Below are 19,737 nucleotides of genomic sequence, written 5' to 3'. Positions count from 1 at the left end.
AGCCAGAAGGTGTGGGTTAAAATAAAGCTGATATTACCCACCTAGGAAGTCTAGAAAAGCCTTGTTATGGATGAGCCAAAATGAGGCTCTGTTACTCAACCATAGCGTTGTAGTTTTGAGAAGCATCCAGATTTCCTGCAAAGACATGATTTTTCTGTTAACAAACCCCGAGTCAAACTTGCACTGGCATATAGGTCGTGTGACATCACCATACCTTGACAGTGGAGTAAGTTAGGCTCGCAGGATGAACAGTGGGACAGGATCAAGGTGTTGTCTGAGTACTTGCTGGTCCGTCCGCGTTGCATCCCAAACAAAGAGATCATAAAACTGACTCTACCTCTTGTGTCTTCTAAAAAATCTTGTCTCAATATTCTGCTCCAGAACAGTTATAACTGTTGTATCCATGTGTTACATAGGATGGGGGATATATGCCAGCAAATGGCTATGAAAACCAAAGACTGGGGTGCCAGGGTGGCTCAGTCCGTTAAGCATCTGCCCTCAGCTCAGGTCCTGATCTCAGGGTTCTGGGATCCAGCCCCTCGTCGGGCTCCCTGCTCAGTGGGAGCCTGCTTCTCCCTTTCCTCCTTGCTCATGCTCTCTTGCTATCTCTGTTGTTATCTCTCTCTCTCTCTCTCAAATAAATAAATAAATAAATATCTTTAAAAAAAAAAAAAAACAACTCCAAACATCATTTCTCTTAATATTTGTTAGCCAAAAAGATGTTACATTTTGGTTTTCAGTGGTGGGGATGTATCGGTCAGCCCATACATTAGCACGTGAACTTATTTTCCTACAAAGGCAGTTGAAGGAATCTATTAATTTATTTGAGCAGCTCTGTCAATGTTGTTCTAAAAGGAACAAATCAGAGTGTCATTCCAGTGTACCTGTCACATTAACAGCTTTGACAATGGCAGGAAAGGTTACCAGAGGGGGCACCACACTTTGCCAGGGATACAATGAAGGAGGGGGAGCAGACACTCTACCCTGCCTAACCTGCCCAATTAGAGGAGTTCACCCTGGTGATGGGTAAGGGTGTCGGGTAACAAAGCTGGACCATCCTAACACCTGACTGAGGGGTTTGGACTATACTCTCTATGGGCTGGAGGCTGTAGAACTTTGGACAAAGAGTGACATCAGATTTACTTTTTATTATAAGAGCAATCCATGTTCCTTGAGAGGAACTTGAAGTTTATGAAGTAGAAAATGAAGTCACCCATCGCACTCCTCAAAGTGCCTGTTTTTAAAAGTCATTGTATATCTCGCCAGACTTTCCCCCTATACTTTCATGCTGGTTTATAATGGGTAAATTTTACACTGTATACATTACATATATACCTATAGCATATGTAGGATATAATATATTTGTGATTTATGTATACAGTTGGCCTTGAACACAAGCGTTAGGGGCACCAGTCCCCCATGCAGTCAGACATCCATGTAGCTTTTGACCTCCCCAGATATATAAATGTATATTGTGTATGTTATGTGTTATAGTTATGTATGTGTGTATGTGTGTTTACCAATAAGGAATTAAACGATACGTGATAATGGCTCTTCTTTTAATCTAAGAAGACGTTGTGAACACCTTCCCTGTTACATAAACTCCCTTTGTAATGGCTGCAGAATACTCTTCTATTTCTATTACCAGTCTCCAAGTGGTTGACATTAAGACATCAAAGTTGTTCAGGATTACAATTCAGGATTGCGAATAGTATAGCAGAAGGAGCAGTAAACATCTTTATACAAATATATTTGTGTACTTGTGAGTATTTTTGTTAGAATTCATTCTTAGAAGTGAATTGCTATATGAAAGAAATGCATATTTTACATTTTGGTAGATGTCATTTTATGCTGTAGAAAGGTAGTTTATAGCCTACCATCAATGTGCTAGTGCTGCTGTCCCGCACCTGGCCTTATCAATCTTCTTAATCTTTGCCAATTTGCTAAGTAAAAAAAAAGCAAAACCAAAAACAAAACCCAATTTTTTTTTTTTTAAGATTTTACTTATTTATTTAACAGAGAGAGAGAGAGAGAGAGATCCCAACAGAGAGGCAGGCAGAGAGAGAGGGGTAGAATGCAGGCTTCTTCCTGAGCAGAGAGCCTGATGGCAGGGCTTGATCCCAGGATCCTGAGACCATGACCTGAGCCCAGGGCAGAAGGTTAACCCACAGAGCCACATAGGCGCCCCCAACTTTTTTTTTTTTTTTTAAGATTTTATTTATTTATTTGACAAAGATTACAAGTAGGCAGAGAGGCATTCAGAGCGGGGAAGCAGGCTCCCTGCTGAGCAGAGAGCCCAATTCGGGTCTCGATTCCAGGACCCCGGGTTCATGACCTGAGTTGAAGGCAGAGGCTTTAACCCACTGAGCCACCCAGGTGCCCCCCCAAAACCAACTTTTTAAAAAAAGTATTAGATTCATGTTTTTTATATCCTTTGTATTATTTTCTTTTGTGAATTATGTTTTCTTTTCCTTTGTGCAATTATCTGATTACGCTTGTTCTTCTTTTTCTTTAAGTTTATTAATTTCAGGAATCCTTATACCCATCATGGGGCTTGAACTCATGACCCTGAGATCAAGAGTTGTGCGCTTCACTGACTGAGCCAGCCAGGTGCCCCGCGTTCATTTTTTTTCTTAAGAGTATGAGAGACGCCTGGGTGGCTCAGTGGGTTAAGCCACTGTCTTCGGCTCAGGTCATGATCCCAGGGTCCTGGGATCGAGCCCCAAATCAGGCTCTCTGCTCAGCAGGGAGCCTGCTTCCTCCTCTCTCTCTGCCTGCCTCTCTGCCTGCTTGTCATCTCTCTCTGTCAAATAAATAAATAAAATCTTTAATAAAAAAAAAAAGAGTATGAGAGAAAGTTTTACCTATTGTGCACTACAAATGTTTTATTAATATGTCTTTTTTTTTTTAATATTGTGATCTTTTTTAGCCATAGAAAAGTTTCCAGATTTTTATGTAGTATAATTATTAGAAATTTCTTTTAAGTCTTCTGGGTGGAATTATCATGCTTTTAGGAGGATCTTCTCTTACTGAAGATGATAAAAATATTAATGATTATTTCATCTACTACTTTCATATTCCTTTTGGTTTTTTTAATTAAAGTGTTTGATTTACCTGAAATTTTATTTTGGTGCACGGAATAAGATGCATAAAGTGAGGAATATGGCTTTCCACTCTCCATTCTCCATTCCAACAATAACTAGCCAACTCCTCCAAAACCATTTATTGAATAATAATTTTTCTTTTTTTTTTAAGATTTTATTGAGAGAGAGTGAGAGAGAGTGTGTGTGTGTACACACGAGAGAGCATGAGCAGGGGGAGCGGGAGAAGGAGAGGAAGCAACAGACTCCCCACTGAGCCCAACATGGGGCTCAGTCCCAGGATCCCCGCCTCATGACCAGAGCTGAAGACAGACCCTTAACCAGCTGAGCCACCCAGGCTCCCCTCATCTTTTCCTACCAATTTCAAGGGCCTCTTTTTTTTTTAAATCATAATTTCCCATATGTGGTGCATTTCCTTTTTTCTTGACTGCCTAGAGCCCCAACTATGGAAACAAGCAGATTAATTTATTGGATGAGGACTGGTAGAAGGGAGATTTATTGTAGGCAGTGTAGAGGGTTGTGATAGCAGAAGTGAACAGCACTTGAAAGAGCAGTTTATGGGGGCACCTGGGTGGCTCAGTGGGTTAAGCCTCTGCCTTTGGCTCAGGTCATGATCCCAGGGTCCTGGGATCGAGCCCCACATCGGGCTCTCTGCTCAGCAGGGAGCCTGCTTCCCCCCTCCTCTCTGCCTGCCTTTCTGCATACTTGTGATCTCTTTCTCTCTCTGTCAAATAAATAAATAAAATTAAATTTTAAAAAAAAGCAGTTTGGAAACCAGTTCTTCTTGGATGGGTTGGGATGGAGATTGGAGGGACATCATGGTAGAAGTTCTCAGCAGGTTCTGAAGTTTTCTCATCTCGGTCCATTCCTTCCTCTTCTGCTCTTTCTGTACCCCTAACAATCAAACTTTAGCCTACATCAGAAACACCTGGAGGGCTCATTAAAAACAGGCTGCTGGTTCTGCCCCCAGAGTTTCTGATTTGGTACATCTGGGTAAAGCCTGAGACTTGACATTTGCATCTAGTTCCCAGGTGATGCCAATGCTGCTGGTCTGGGGACCACACTCTGAGCACCACTGCTCAAGACTGGGGCCCCTTCACTTCCATCTTAGATGATGGTGTCTAGTTTGGCTGCTTCCCCTAGTTTTCTTGTCCTTTATTTCTTCCTGACACCAGTTAGGATTGTAGTGGCGAGAGTAGAAGTGGAGAGAAAAGAATAAACCTGAAAACATTCCAAAAGAAAGGTTAATGGTCTTTGGAGACTGAGCACATGTGAGGGACAAAGGAGCAGGAAGCCTAAGAGGCGCTTTCTAAACGCTGCCACCAGATTTCCTCTTTCAGAAACACTTCTTTCATCTTGTTATTTCCTTGTTCGAGAGTCTGCAGTGAGATAAATCTAAAATGAGAATTATCTGAATCAAGTACAACTGACACTTGACACCCAACCAGTGTGGTTTCTCCTGTTTTGTCTAAGTCAAATCTCATTATGACAAATGACGTTGCAGACAGATCTCTGCATTACCAAATATTTTCAAGCCCGAGCCAATGACCTACTTTAAGCAATATCCAATTTAGCAATTCTAGTTAAGCAAAATAATTTGGATAGGATTTTAGGAATTCTTGTAGAATTTAATCTGAAGTACATTTGTGGAAAGAACTGCCGATTTCTGAGGGTTAAACTCTGTTTAGAAAGCCTGTTTATCATAAGTATAATATTATTTTTTAATCTCATTATACACTATGTTTTAACCAACTGAGCCACCCAGGTGCCCTTCATTATACACTATGTTTTCTGTATTTATCTTTTTCTTATGTTTGCCTTTTGGCTATAAGGAGTGGGGGACATTGTGCCAAATATTCCTGTTTGCAATTATAAATGCAGATGAGGCCAGAATGTGTGTCTGTACAGGTGGGGTGAAATAAACAAATGACAGTGAAAGCCTATTTATCAAGATCATTGTTTTGTTGCTGCTGGGTTGGAAAATAAGTAAGGAGGTGGCACTTTGGTTTTTTAAGATATTTAGTACGTGACATTTAAAATCTTTTTTTTTGTTTTTTGAAAGCTAACTTTTGTCATTATGCTTTATGCTTGTGTTCTTTGGTCCCATGTGGGGGTGAGATTTTAAAGATGTGAGAATAACAGCTAGCTGTAAAAAAGTGCCCAACATTTCTGTTTTTTTAAAAACACCTTTATTGAGGTATAATTTACGCACCATAAAATTCACCTGTTTTAGGTGTACAATTCAAACATTTTTAGTAAATGTATACTGTTATGTAATCATCACCACAACATCATTTTGGAACATCTCCGTCAGTCCAGAGAGACCTTTCATACCCGTTTGCTGTCCGTAGTTCCCACTCCCAGCCTAGGCAACCACTAATTTGCTGTGTCTCTGTAGATTTGCTGGACATTTCATGTACGTGGAATCATACACCATGAGATCTTTTGTGAGTGGCTTCTCTCACTGAGCGTTGTGTTTTCAAGGCTAACCCCACTGTAGTTTTTATCAGTAGCTTGCTCCTTTTTGCTGCTGAGTAGTGTTCCACTGGGTGGATGTACCACAGTGTTGATCCATTTTCAAGCTGATGAACATTTGGATTTTTCCCTTTTTGGCTATTATGAATAATGCTGCTGTGAACATTCACCCAGGCAAATATTTGTTTTTGCTATTACCTAAATCATTAATAACCAATTGAGAAAATTGGGGGAATTTTATTGCAAAATATTTTAATTATTACTGCAATATATTGCAAATTATTATTAAAAATAAATATTTAATGTTTACTTTAAAAATAAAGATCTTATCTCAGACCATATGAGATTGCATTTTTACATTATATTAATTCCTTATTACTCCCTAAAGCCCTTTCCAGACTTGCAACTCAACAATAATCCTGTTGTTTTATTAAGGCAATAAAACCTCATATAATAGAACATCACACTTTAAAAAATACATTTTCATAGTTATTATCACTTCAGACTCACAAGAGGTAGATAGGACAAGTATTATTACTTGTCCCTCATTTATTGCTACCAGGGGGAGTCTACGCCCATATTCCGAGGTAATTGCTGTAGGAATCTGTCAAGACTGTGCTTCTGGTTTGTGGCATGCACAAGGATAGGGCACCCTTCAGCACCAGAGGACTACTTTTATATGTGATGTAGATGCCTGTTTGGAGTCTTGGTGACTTATTCATTCCACAGATACTCACTGAGTATCTACTACATGCCAGGCACTGTGCTAGGTGTTAGGGATTGAGCAGTAAAAGATTTAGTCCCTGCTCTCAAGGAAGTAACTGTCCATAATGGGCTGTATAGAGGAAAATAAACTGTAATACTGCACCATGGGAGCCCAGAGGAAGAGTATCTAATGTGCAGGGGCTTCAGGAGGTTACCAGAGTGTATTGATAATAATCATAGTAGCTAATATCTAGTTAATATTAGGTAATAATAATATCTAGTACTTAGTCCTTACTGTCTTACTTTGCATATATTTACTTATTTAATCCTCAAACTACCCAGTGAGGCGGATAATGTTTTTATCCTATTTTACAGATGTGGAAACTATAAAACTAAAGTTTGGTGACTTGACCAAGGTCACAGAATTAGTAAATGGCAGATCTAGAATTTGAAGCAGACAGTGTGTCTGTAGAGTCTGTGTCTCCTAAAAATGTTTCTCCCAGAAGGTGATAGATACCCAGGCTGTGTCTTGATGAAAGTTTGTACTCAGTTTGGCAGAAGGGTGATTGGGGTGTGTCTGCGTGGTTTTCTGGACTGAGAAATACCATGTGTAAATGTAAAGGACACACCTGGTTGAGAGTGATTGCGGCAGACTACTTGTAAACAAAAGGTGGGTGGCAAGAGGTGAGGCCAGGAAGACAGGGCTTGGTAATGAAGGGCCGGGATGCCTTCTAAGGAACTTGGGTTCTGTGATCTAATTTTTAAAATTTTACAAAAGATACCACTTTTCCCTTTGTATTAGTTCTATTTACATTCATTCCCATTTACTGTGAAATATATCACACAGCCAGGAAAGTGCATAGAATACAGATGTAAAACTTAATGAATTATTTAATTTTAAATAATAATCCATTCCGAGGTCAAGAAGTAGGACATGACAGGGATGCAGCAGTCCCATTATAGTTTTTTTTGCCAATCAGTCCTCCTTTCCCACCGACAGGTAACCACTCTCCTCATTTCTTTCTTTCTTTTTCCTTTCACCACCTGTGTACCTCTAAACATTAGAGTTTGGGCTGATTTTGAACACAGATCACAGGCCATATGTTCTTTTGTATTTGCAAGATTGATCCGTGTTTTGTGTGGTTGTTCCTTCATTTTTGTAGCCGTATGGTATTCCGTTGTATGAATATGCTAGAAGATATTTATCCATTCTGCTACTCGGTGTGTGGATTGTTCCCAGTGGAGAGCTATTACAAACAGTGCTGGTCTGAAGATTTTTGTGTCTGTTGGCTGCAAATGCGCATGAATTCTGCTGGGTATATATACCTGGGAGTAGAATCGCTGGATCATAGGGAAGAATAATGGAGCATTGTATTCCAAAGTGGATGTAACAGTTTACATTGACTCAGCTAGTGTAAGGGAGAGCCTGTTGTTCCATATCCTTGGCAACACTTTTATTATCAGACTTCTAAATTTTTAGCCATTCATGGGGTGCCTGGCTGGCTCAGTCGATGGAGTGGGTGGCTCTTGATCTCAGGGTTGTGAGTTTGAGCCCCATCTTGGGTGTAGAGATCACTTAAACTCTTAAAAAATAATAAATAGGGGCGCCTGGGTGGCTCAGTGGGTTAAAACCCCTGCCTTCAGGTCATGATCCCAGGGGCCTGGGATCGAGGTCTCTGCTCAGCAGGGAGCCTGCTTCCCTTCCTCTCTCTCTGCCCGCCTCTGCCTACTTGTGATCTCTTTCAAATAAATAAAATCTTTCAAAATAATAATAATAAATAAACAAGTAAATTTTTAGCCATTCTGGTGTATAATGATATGTCTTTATGATTTCTCTTTGTATTTTTCTTTTCTTTTTTTTTTAAAGATTTTATTTATTTATTTGACAGAGATCACAGGTAGGCAGAGAGGCAGGCTGGATGGCGGGGGAAGCAGGTTCCCTGCCGAGCAGAAAGCCCGATGGGCTCAATCCAGCACCCTAGGATCATGACCTGAAGGCAGAAGCTTTGACCCACTGAGTCACCCAGGCATCCCTCCTTTGTATTTTTCATTGGGGTTTTATTTTGTATTTCTCTTACTTCCTAATGAGGCTAGACACTTTTCATATATTTTGTTGGCCATTTAGATAATGTAGTCTTTTGTTTTTGTTTGTTTGCTGACGTGGCTTATCTAGTCTTCTACCCATTTTCCTATTGATTTATCTTAGTTTTTTCCTTCTTGTTAGAATTCTTTGTTATTTCAAATATGAGCTCTTTGTTGGTTTTATATAGCCTGCTTTTTCATTTTCTTGAGGATGTCTTTTGATGAACCAAAATTCTGTATTTTCATGTCAAATTCATCTGTTTTTTTAATAATAGGTGCTTTTTTGTGTGCTGCTTAAGAAATCCTTCCTTAATGTCATGAAAACATTATACCATATTATCTTCTAAAAGCTTTATTATTTATTTTTCATACTGAGTTATAAAGTTGTCCTGGAATTGATTTTTGTGACCGGTAATTCTTAATTAACTTGTTAATGCCCCTGCCTTCAATATACTTTTTATATTTTTTTCAGATTTTCTGGCTACCCTCAGCAGGACGGTTGGTCTGAATTACCTAGTTTGCCATTCTCAGAAGCAGAAATCTTTTAAAGTTTTAGTTTCACTTTGACTTAAAAAGGATCTATTCTAGTCTGTAAGGGGGCCTTAAGAAATATGTTGACTAAAAAAAGTAATAAAAAAGACTAAAAACTATATAGATTCATGGTTGTTTTCATATTTTTTTTGCGAGATCAAAAAGAAGCCTCTGTTTCATCTGTGCTTCTTTCAGCTATAAAGTGCTTTTCGATAACTTAAAGCTTGCTATATAAAGTGAACAATTGTACCCTACAACTGTAGGGTAATTTTAGAACTAATCATAGCAAAATTTTACATTAAAATTAAGTATACTATCAAACATTGACTTTGATGATCAAACAGTTTAACCGTGGTAATGGCCTCCCCTCCTTTCTCTGTCTGTCCATATATTTAAACCTCTTTTTTGGCCAGAGATGGACTGTATGCAAACCACATCCAGAATGCTTTTAGTTTATGCCACAAAATATGAAGAAAATGTTTTCAGTTTATGGCAACTAGATCCATGACATATGATGCTCCAGGAACTGTTTTTACAGAGCACAAGATGCACAGGAACAGAATCACAAACTCACATGATTATTGGCAAGGAAAAAACTGGCTACGTGGCTGATGTTAAATTTGCTTTTTAAGACAAGCCAGATCAAGAAATGTCTGAAAAATATGAGGCTGTAGCAGTGAGATGATTTTGCAGTTAGTAAACACAGCCTCGGGAAGCCATGGCAAGGCAGTTTCTTATGAGCCATTTACAGCTTCTAGGAGGAAAGCACAGTGTGGGCGCTAGAGAGGAAAACCTGACGCGGCCTCCAGGGAATGTTGCTGGGGGAAGTAGAGCCTCTCCCGCACGCACGCGCTCGCATTTACACACACACACACACACACACACACAGGCGCGCGCTCACGATGGTGAGGGAGAAGCTCCTTGTCCCGCTGTCATGCAGAACCCCACCTAGCCCTCCCGATTCTGTTTCTGAGGCTCACAGTGGAGGAGGTGAGCTTGGTTGTAGCCGAGATGTTAAGAGTAAGCATTGCGTATGTGGAAGTTATGGCTCCCGAGCCACACACTTCCTTCCTGCTCATACCCTTATACCATTTTCTTTTCTTTTAAAATTAGTAGTTACTACAAGTGTGCTTCAAGGGTCCTCTGCACTCCCCATCCAGACCCTTTCGGGGGTCCATGAGGTCACAACCATTTTAATAATACTGACATGTACATGCCTTTTAGACTCACTCTCTCACGAGTGTGCTGTGGAGTTTTCCAGAGGCTTCCTGACATACGATACTGCAAAAGACTGAATGCAAAAGCAGATACGAGGATACAGCTGCTGTCTCATAAGCCAGACATTAAAGATATTTGCAAAAGTGTAAAACAATGGTACCTTTCTCAAATTTCTTTATCCTCTAAATACTATTTTTAACTTAAAGATGTTATGTGCAATAATATATTAATATTTTTAAATGGATATTTATTAGTAAATATCTTAAATTTTTCATAGCCTTAATTTTTAGTATGGGTAAATACTGATATTTTTAACCCACATAAACAGACACTCTTTAGGGTCCTTAATAATTTTTTGGAATTGTAACGAGATCCTTAGGCTATAAAACGTTTGCGAATCACAGCTTTAAGTCCTGTCAGTTCTGCTGGACTCCTAGTTTCTCTCTGAAGGCTGTCCTGTTCTGATTGTCTGGCTCATTGTTTTCTCTGAGTTGTCTTAACTTCTGTGCCACGTAGTTTAGTGCTTTTAGTTCTTGTGCAATTGATTGCTGTGCTGATTTTCTTCTCCTTATCAGTAGTGTTCAGATCTCTGAGGACAGGGATCATCTGTTAAATGAGAGTTTTTTGAGGTGTCCATGATGTACCTGGCTGAGCACAGCATAAATGGTGGTTATCGGGGGACGCCTGGGTGGCTCAGTTGGTTAAGCAGCTGCCTTCGGCTCAGGTCATGATCCCAGGGTCCTGGGATCGAGTCCCACATCGGGCTCCTTGCTCGGCAGGGAGCCTGCTTCTCCCTCTGCCTCTGCCTGCTTCTTTGTCTGTGCTCGCTCGCTCTCTCTCCCTCTGTCTCTGACAAATAAATAAATAAAATCTTTAAAAAAAAAATGGTGGTTATCGGTTAATGGTTATCCATTTTATTATCATCTCCAATATAAATATTAAAATTTCCCTAACTTACTGGTTTTATTGGTGAATGCATTTAAAATTTTGTGAACTTTAATAGAAATAGCTATTTGATTAAAAAAAAACGCCTACATCAAATTAATATACACTATGGAAAAAGAATAAAGCCTTTTTGATCATGATTCATCTGTAAATTTGGAATAAAAACTGAACATGTTAATCTGTTTAATTCTGATGCGACCAACAATGGCAGTAAAACCTGGCCATAGCCCCTTGCTCTGAAACCGCGAGCATCACGCTGGGCGCTTAGTAAGCATTCAGTAAAGCGGGCCGAGTTGACTCTGCTGTTTCAGTAGCTGCCTCTGCTGTTCCTGTAGCCAGCAGTCATCATTCCCTACCGTCCCCACCCCCACCTCCAAGTGGTGCCTGCTTGTGTTTAGGTTACTTCTGAAGACCCATCTGTTAAAGGATTGACAGGTCTTCCTAGACTAAGCTAGAAGGCATTAGTTGACCCCACTGAATACGTAGCTAAAAGTGAGCCCATACCCTTTTCTTCATCCCGGCTTCAGACTGAGCTTATTTTTCTTAGGCAGCCATCCTTGACTTACAGAATACATGAATAAATGTAACACTTTTGTGCCATGGACCTGTCAGTCCCAGAGTTTCCTTCACAGCTTCTCTCTGGAAGTCTAGGGGTCCCGCACAAGTAGCCCTCTGCGCTGAGAGGCCTGTTCTGTACGCTGCCGCTGTTTTAAATGATGATACAGTAGTAAAGAAGACTCACATGCTGCCTTCAGTAGTCTGTACAACATAAACAAGCCTAGTGGAAATATATACCAGTTGTCGCTAACTCAGAACAAGTTCCCATCCAGACCACCTGTGGCAAGAGTGTGGCATTAAGGGGCGCCTGGGTGGCTCAGTTGGTTAAGCAACTGCCTTCAGCTCAGGTCATAATCCCGGAGTCTCAGGATCGAGTCCCGCATCCAGCTCCCAGCCCTGCAGGGAGTCTGCTTCTCCCTCCGACCTTCTCCTCTCTCATGCTTTCTCTCTCTCTTTCCCTCCCTGCCCCCAACCCCTCGGATAGATAAATAAAATCTTAAAAGAAAAAAAAAAGTGCGGCATTAAGAAAGCCTTCCTAGAAGATGTTTTCCTATACCTGCATCTTGAAGGTGGGGAAGAAATTTGCCTTGTGAGCAGGAAGGCAGTCCAAGTAGAAACAGTATATACAAAGTCACTGGCTCGTGAAGCCTTGTGGTGTTTAAAGAAAACTGAAAGCAGTGTGATGTTGTGAGATGGAGCTGAGAGGGGAGCAGGTCCTGGGCTTCGGAGACCACCTAGTGAGAATTGGATTTTGTCTGGAAGATGGACGTTGCACTTTATAAAGGCAATTCTGATGGCAGTGGGGGTACAAGGGTCTTGAGGGTGTAAAAAAATGGAATAAATCTAGTGAGAAACTGCCAGAACTAATGCAGTGGTAGTAGGAATAGGGAAGAAAGTACATCCTGAACTAACTGACAGAGTTAGGTGAGAAGAAGATACAGATGACGGTGCCAGGTTTTTTTACTTGAGTGGGACGACAGTATTCCCAAGTGAGGCAGAAGGAGAAGAACAGAGTTTGAGGGAAGATTATGAAGTTTTAGGTGTGTTGCATTTTAGGGACCTGTGGAACATGAGGCAAAGAGCATTGACCTTGGGCAGTTTATAGAAGGCTTTGAAGATGGTAAGAAAAGTCAGGATGACAGAGATTGGGAGTTTTCAAGACATAGATAGGAGTTGAATCTATGGGGGAAGATAAAGATGCATGTGTATAACAAAGAGGGAAAGGGAAGGCTGTAACTCCCATAGAACATACCAGTAATGAAAGGACGAGCAGAGAAAGATTCTCTAGTAAGAGTCTGCAAAGAAATGGTGTAAGAGGTGGCACAAGTAATGAATTTGGCTCCTTCTGTGGGGTAAAGGGACATGATCTATGACAGTTTGGTATCAGAATTGGCCTCAATCCTTGAACTCAGGAGTTGATTTGGTTGCCCCACCACAACACGTGTACCCCTGCCCCCATGTGCAGAGGCAGCAGCTCCTCACCCAGCAACCCTCTGCTCCGTTGTGAATCTGAAAATCAGCAGCGTTGACAAAGGCCTGGGGCAGGCTGCAAGCCCAGGGAGACAGGAGGACCAGGCCCAGCTAAGAGACCAGCAACTAAAACAAGGTACCCCTGGCTCAGTGACTGCATCTGCACTATCTTTTTTTATTTTTTATTTTTTTTAACATTTTACCGTTAAGTAAGCTCTACAACACGGGGCTCCAACTCACAACCCTGAGATCAGAAGTCTCATGCTCCACTGCCCCTGGATCTGCAGTGTCCTTGATAACAAGATAGGAAAGGGTCACCCAAATGTTGAGGCCTTCAGGTCATTCTGATTTTTAAATGTGAAAGAGAGGTTAAAACAAAAACAATTGAATGATAGCCATTGTATTTGATAATGGGATTGATAGGGGAAGATGTCCTATTGCAATGATTAATAAGCGAATGAGAGGTAAGGGAGGGTACGAAAGCTAGAGGAGACTTTAGGATTAAAGAAGATGGTATTCAGAATGTGCAGACTGGAACATCTTACAGAACTTCTAAAGTGTTGAACTTAAGTAGAGGTGACCTGAAACTGCACAGGTAACATTTCCAGATCTTGGAACAATCATAAGGCTTGTGTATTGGCAGGTAAGTAAACCCATCTGCCTGCAAGCAGCCCATCTCCTCCACCTGTGCGGCTTGGGCTTTTGATATTATTATTTGTGTTACTTAATTTTTTTTCATGATTTTATTTATTTATTTATTTATTATTTTTTTTGACAGAGGGAGAAACACAGCGAGAGAGGGAACACAAGCAGGGGGAGTGGGAGAGGGAGAAGCAGGCTTCCCGCTGACCAGGGAGCTCAATGTGGGGCTTGATCCCAGAACCCTGGGATCACGACCTGAGCCAAAGGCGGACTCTTAACGACTGAGCCACCCAGGAGCCCCTTTGTGTCATTTAATTAAATCCGTTCCTTCTCGCCCACTTGGGCTGGGTGCCCTGCTTATAGAGCTGGACATGTGGTACCCTCCTATCAGCCACGATTGTCCTGGCATCTGGGCTCGCCTCCTGGAAAGGCCTTTCCGGCTCCCTTGCTGGTGTTTTGCTCCACGCTCACATCTGCTGCTTCACTTAAGATGCCTCTTCCAGACATCTTGCTTGAAGTCAGGCCCGTTGCCAATGACGTAAGTGGTCAGGGCTTTCAGCGTTACTTATGACTGAGTTAAAAGTTTATAGTATGCTTGACCCCCGAGCAGCGCAGGGGCCAGGGATGCCTGACCCCCTGTGCAGCTGGAAATCTGTGTATAACTTTGGCCTCCCCCAAAACTTAACTAATTATTGACTGGAAGCCTACCAATAATATAAGCAGTCAATTAACACTTATTTTGTATTTCATATGTATTACATACTGCATTCTTACAATAAAGTAAGCTAGAGAAAAGAAAGTGTTTCGAAGATAATCATAAGGGGGGAAATGCATTTTTAGAACTGTCCTATTAAAATATCTACATAGAAATGAGCCTACACTGTTCAAACTCATGTTGTTCAAGGGTGAACTGTGTATTCCTTTTTTTTTTTTTTTAATGTTTTATTTATTTGTCAGCGAGATAGAGAGAGAAAGCAAGCACACAAGCAGGGAGAGTACCAGCAAGCAGGGGGAGAAGCAGGCTCCCTGCTGAGCGAGGAGCTCAGTGCGGGACTCAGATCCCAGGACTCTGGGATCGTGACCTGAGCCAAAAGCAGATGCTTAACTGACTGAGTCAACCAGGCATCCCTCTTTTTTTTTTTTTTTTTTAAGATTTATTTTATTATTTTAGAGTGTTTGTGAGCAAGGTGAGGAGTGGGGCAGAAGGAGAGGGAGGGGCAGAATCCCAAGCAGATTCCCCTCTGAGCATAGAACCCAGCACAGGGCTCAATCCACGATCCCAAGATCATGACCTGAGCTGAAACCAAGAGTCCGATACTCAACCAACTAAGCTACCCAGGCACCCTGAACTGTATATTCTTAATAGTCTAAATCCCAGAATTATGCCTGGAAATTAAACTGATAACAGTGGGGAGTCCTGGGTGAGGGTAGAGGCGAGGGGACTGTGATCAAGGAAGAGCCTTATCCATATCGCTTGAATTTTTTAAAATGAGAATTAGGCTGAATAATCACATTTGAAAATTAAAACTATGCCATATTAAAGTAGTAAAGTGAATATAATTTATTGGAAATGTCCTTCTTTCCTAGGAAAGATGTAGGCTTGATTGCATCCCATGAGTTCAATTAGGTAGTGGGCTTGGAGGAGCTCTTGAAGTCTACTTGAAGTTTAGCAGGGCCTAGTTGTGATTTAGTTCAAGACCCATGAAACCTTCCCAGCTGCGTGTGGATCTCAAAGCCAGTCTGGTTGCTCTGCAAGAGAGCAAACTGGAATGCTTCAAATAGTTTAGTGCTGTGGCTGTATACAATCCGATGGTAGGGTTACAGTGCAGTTCCGAACATTTCAAAATGATGTTTTGAAGGAATTTGCCATTACTCGTACCTTAGAAGGAAAACAGTGCTGTAGATAACTTCAAGATAATTCCAAATGTTGATTTTAGAATCAAATGTTATCTTTGTCTTAAGTACAAGTGCATCTGATAAAGGAGGTTCACAGCCCTGCAGAGAAGCTAGGGAAACCGTTCTGTAAAAACTGGTTTCTAGAGTGCTTGGAAATTGCCCAGTTTCCTTCGCCTGCCTCTCCTCTGCTTCAGCTCCTTTTCCCCTCACTGAACACAGGCAGGCATCTGAGCCCACCAGCCAAGCAGGCAAAGGACTGAACTAGTGTCCTAAGCTTGTTTGTTAACAAGATACGTGATGGTGGGCTACTTTATGAAGTTGGTACAGAGTTTAGACAACTGGTAAGTCTAGAGAAGTCATGGTTAGCCTGGGCAGAAACTAATCAGGATAGAGAACTGAAAATTAGTCAGGGTTGTTCTCTTGACAATCTGTAGGTGACAAAACATGAAAGAATTGAATCTTTTTCTGAGGTGCTGAGGGTCACGCATAACCACATAGCTCATGTCCTCCATGAGGGCCAGACCCGTCTGGGAGGTTCCAGCCCGCTCCTTCAGCTTTTCCTGGTGCCATTTAACGGGGAGGGCTCCACACTGAAGTGCTGAGTTATTGGGAGGCTGTCGGGATTAAGTTCAGCTTGTTTATCCTGCTGGATACCAAATTCTAAGATGGGTAAGACGCAGAGAGCCCTTGTTGTCAAGAAGCCCCCGTTGAGTGTAGAAAGCAGACCCTCAGACACTACCCGCATTGTATGGTATATCTCAGAGGAGGGACACTTAGTGTAGCTAAGGACAGTACAGAAAACTTTCATGAGATAATTCCGGAGGCAGATCTTACAAGAGGAGTAGATGGGAATTAAGCAAAGGGCCCTCAGTGCGTGTATTTCAGGCAAGGAAACCATGCACAGTCCCTGTGAGGAGGATATGAAGTGATGATAGAGGTAGAGAGATCTTGAATTTTACCTTAAAGGTAATGGGTAATTATTGACTGAATCTTGGCAGCAATTTACTCAGAGGTCGCGTTTGCTTTTTAGAACAGAAGATGGCTGGGGTAACGGTGTGTATCGTAGGAGAATAGGGATAATGATTAAAATATCACTAATACTCATCATAGTGCAATTCCATCCGAGATTTATTTATTCAAACACTGCTAAAAAAATAAACGAAGGGAGAAGTGCTGATAGATAAGAGGGCAGCAAGATGCTTTCAAGATTCCCTGAAGCACCATCTCAAATACTAAGATGTGATGTGGAACTAAAGCTGGAACTCGTAGTCTGCAGCCGTGGGGACAGAATACATTTTCTTGGACAGAAACATTTTTTTTTAAGATTTTATTTATTTATTCGACAGAGATCAAAAGTAGACAGAGAGACAGGCAGAGAGAGAGGAGGAAGCAGGCTCCCTGCCAAGCAGAGATCCCGATGTGGGGCTCCATCCCAGGACCCTGAGATCATGACCTGAGCTGAAGGCAGAGGCTTAACCCACTGAGCCACCCAGGCACCCCTCTTGGACAGAAACGTTTAAGCTGATTGTGAAACCAAGGGCCCAACTTCCAAACAGTGACAGGTTTTCTGACAGCAGTGCAGACGCTAATCACAGATGAGTTTCCTAGGGCTTGTCCAGCATTCTTTTGACCACTTTTGCACACACACAGAGGTCCAGACTTGAGCAGATCTCCTTCTGGCATTTGTTTCTGCCATTGCAAAATGAAGGGACTGGCTTGGGACCTCTAAATGTCGAATATGTTGTGGCTTTCATTTCATACATATTCGCACATCTGTGTGTCCAGATGTGTACAGATGTATTTCATAAATACAAAGAGAGAGACATTCTGTCAGGACATAAATACAGTTTTCACTGCATCCATTAGCAGCTTGCTGTGATGCAGCTTGATTTTGACGAGGTCCTTCCAGCCATTATTTGGGAGCGGACGGGGGAGGAGCAAGAGCAGGGGCGGGAGACTAGCCAAGCTGCCTCCGCTAGCGAGGAATGATAATGGCAGCGGAAGTGGAGAATTCACACGCTGTGAATCTGAAATGACAGGATTGCTGATGAGGCTGTGAGGGGCCTGGGATAGGGGGAGAAATCCAGGATCGCCCTGAGGTGCTGACCCAAGCACAGGGCAGAGGGTGGTGCCCTTGATAAGACAGTGGGGACTGAAGAATGAGGTTCAGGCAGGGGATGAAGAGGACCGTTTGGGATGCGATGAATCCAAAGTGGTTATGAGACATCCTCGCGTCTAATGGAGAAGTTGAAAAGGGAACTTGGCATTTTTCTGGTAGAACACGTAAGGCAAAATCAATAATAAAGGTTTAATACGGGTTTTGGTGTTCCTTCAGAAGGTATTTCTGGGGTTTTTTAGAGATTTTCTTTCTTTCTTCATTCATTCATTCATTTATCTAGAGAGAACGTGCAAGCATAGGGAGGGAGAGGGAATCTCAAGCCAGCTCAGTACTGAGCGTGGAACCTCACGACCCTGAAATCATGAGCTGAGCTAAGCTTAAACCAAGTCGATGTTATACCAGCTGAGCCCTCCAGACGCCCCTCCGCTCACATTCTTTATTGAGCATGTGGTGGGTGCCCTGCCCTGTACTGTTTTACACATATTCCATTTAAACTTCCAACGAATGCCGTGAAGAAGGTGCTGTTGCCGTTCTGTGTTGAATGAGGAAGCTGAGGCTTGAGAGCTTAGGGCATTGGCCCAACCGTCGATAGCTGGTGGATGGAAGGGCCTGAATTAGTGCGATTCTGCCCGACTCGGAGCTGAGCCCCACCGCCCCCCCATGGCATCTCGCCGTGAGCACGCCCCTCATTGTGGTTTTTCTCTCTTTTCAGGGTTTGGGTTTTTTGCACTGAATGTAGTCTAGCCTCATCTTCACGGGTTCGTGTTGCCCCAGGATACTGTCAAAGGTAAGTTTTTAAAAAATTTCAATCCACGATGTATTGGCAGTGAAATGGGAGAGTCTTTATCTTAAAAAGAAGAAAAGTACATGTTGACGCTATTGCTCCTTTCCCGGGTCGTTCCACGAGGATATGGAAAGTGGCCATCACAGCGGCTCTCTGCATTTCTCCTTCAGTAGGTCCCTTTAAAAAGCACATCAGTCCAAATGATTGATAGTAACACGTGGTGCCTCATCCTTTTATAAAGCTAGAATTTGTTATTAGGATTTAGCAATTGCACAGTATTCCGTGAGTGTATTCCTAGCTTCACTGCCTCTAGTCTGTCCTCACTCCAGTCTGTCGTCCGCAGTACTGCCAGGACCAGCTTTCAGAATGAGGTGTTCACTCAGTCACTCCTGTGCTCCAGCAGCTCTCGGGGCTTTCAGCTGCTACAGCTGCCATCCTACAAACTGCTTGAGAACCTAATGCCCATCAGTGCTTCTGGCTGCTTTTCTAGTGCCCCCTATCTGTTGTACGCCCTACTGGGCCATTTTCTGTTTCCCAAATACATAATTCTTTTTCTCGGCTTTGTGCCTTGGTGGACGCTTTTGCAGCTATCCACAGCTCCCCACTGCTCTTTCTCGCATCTTTTCTATCGTCCCCTCTTCTGGGCCACCTTGGCAGAATTTCTTTCTCATCTGTATTCTAGGTACACCCATTCCCGCGACCATGATACAGTATTCAGTATTTTATATTAGATATTTATTTGTCTCTGTCTCCTTTTCTAGTCTGTAAACCCTTTGAGACTTCTTGGAAAGGAACAAACTGTTTCTTCAGTGCCTGTTGGCTGCTCCCGGACACCTTACCAAGCGCTGTGCATATGTTACTTCTTTAATCCTTGTAACACCTCCTCCTGACCAGTTTTATGGATGAAAATAATGAAGATTAGAGCGTTAAGTGCCCAGGATTACACAGTTAATAACTGACAAAGAATTATGAATGATTCTGCTCCTTCAAAGCCAAAGCTCTTCTCCTGGAGCTCTCCTGCTGAGCTTCACTGGGTGTGTGGTAGGGACCCAGGAAATAGCTATTGAACTGATAGAATTTCAAATTGCAGTTTAAATAAAAAGGACTTTAGTTAATTAATTCGGTCCTTCCTATATAGAAATTTATTGACTATTACATTCCAGGTATACAGTTTTAAGTAACCTATGAGTATAGACATTAACGAGATCTAG

General features: G+C 42.0%; 1 long non-coding RNA gene across 4 annotated transcripts in view; it reads left to right on the top strand.

Moving 5' to 3' along the window:
- The window catches only part of LOC116592740, a 150,053-nt gene that overhangs the window by 45,635 nt on the left and 84,681 nt on the right, over nt 1–19,737 (top strand). For all 4 annotated transcript variants that reach the window (XR_004286597.1, XR_004286600.1, XR_004286598.1 and 1 more), the window contains exon 2: nt 18,455–18,529. This is a non-coding gene — a long non-coding RNA (uncharacterized LOC116592740). The remainder of the gene's footprint in view (nt 1–18,454; nt 18,530–19,737) is intronic.

The sequence above is a fragment of the Mustela erminea genome, chromosome 6 (genome assembly GCF_009829155.1).
Source record: "Mustela erminea isolate mMusErm1 chromosome 6, mMusErm1.Pri, whole genome shotgun sequence".
Classification (NCBI taxonomy): domain Eukaryota; kingdom Metazoa; phylum Chordata; class Mammalia; order Carnivora; family Mustelidae; genus Mustela; species Mustela erminea.
Note: the sequence above shows the minus strand (reverse complement) of the source record. Positions and strands in the feature narration are given on the sequence as shown.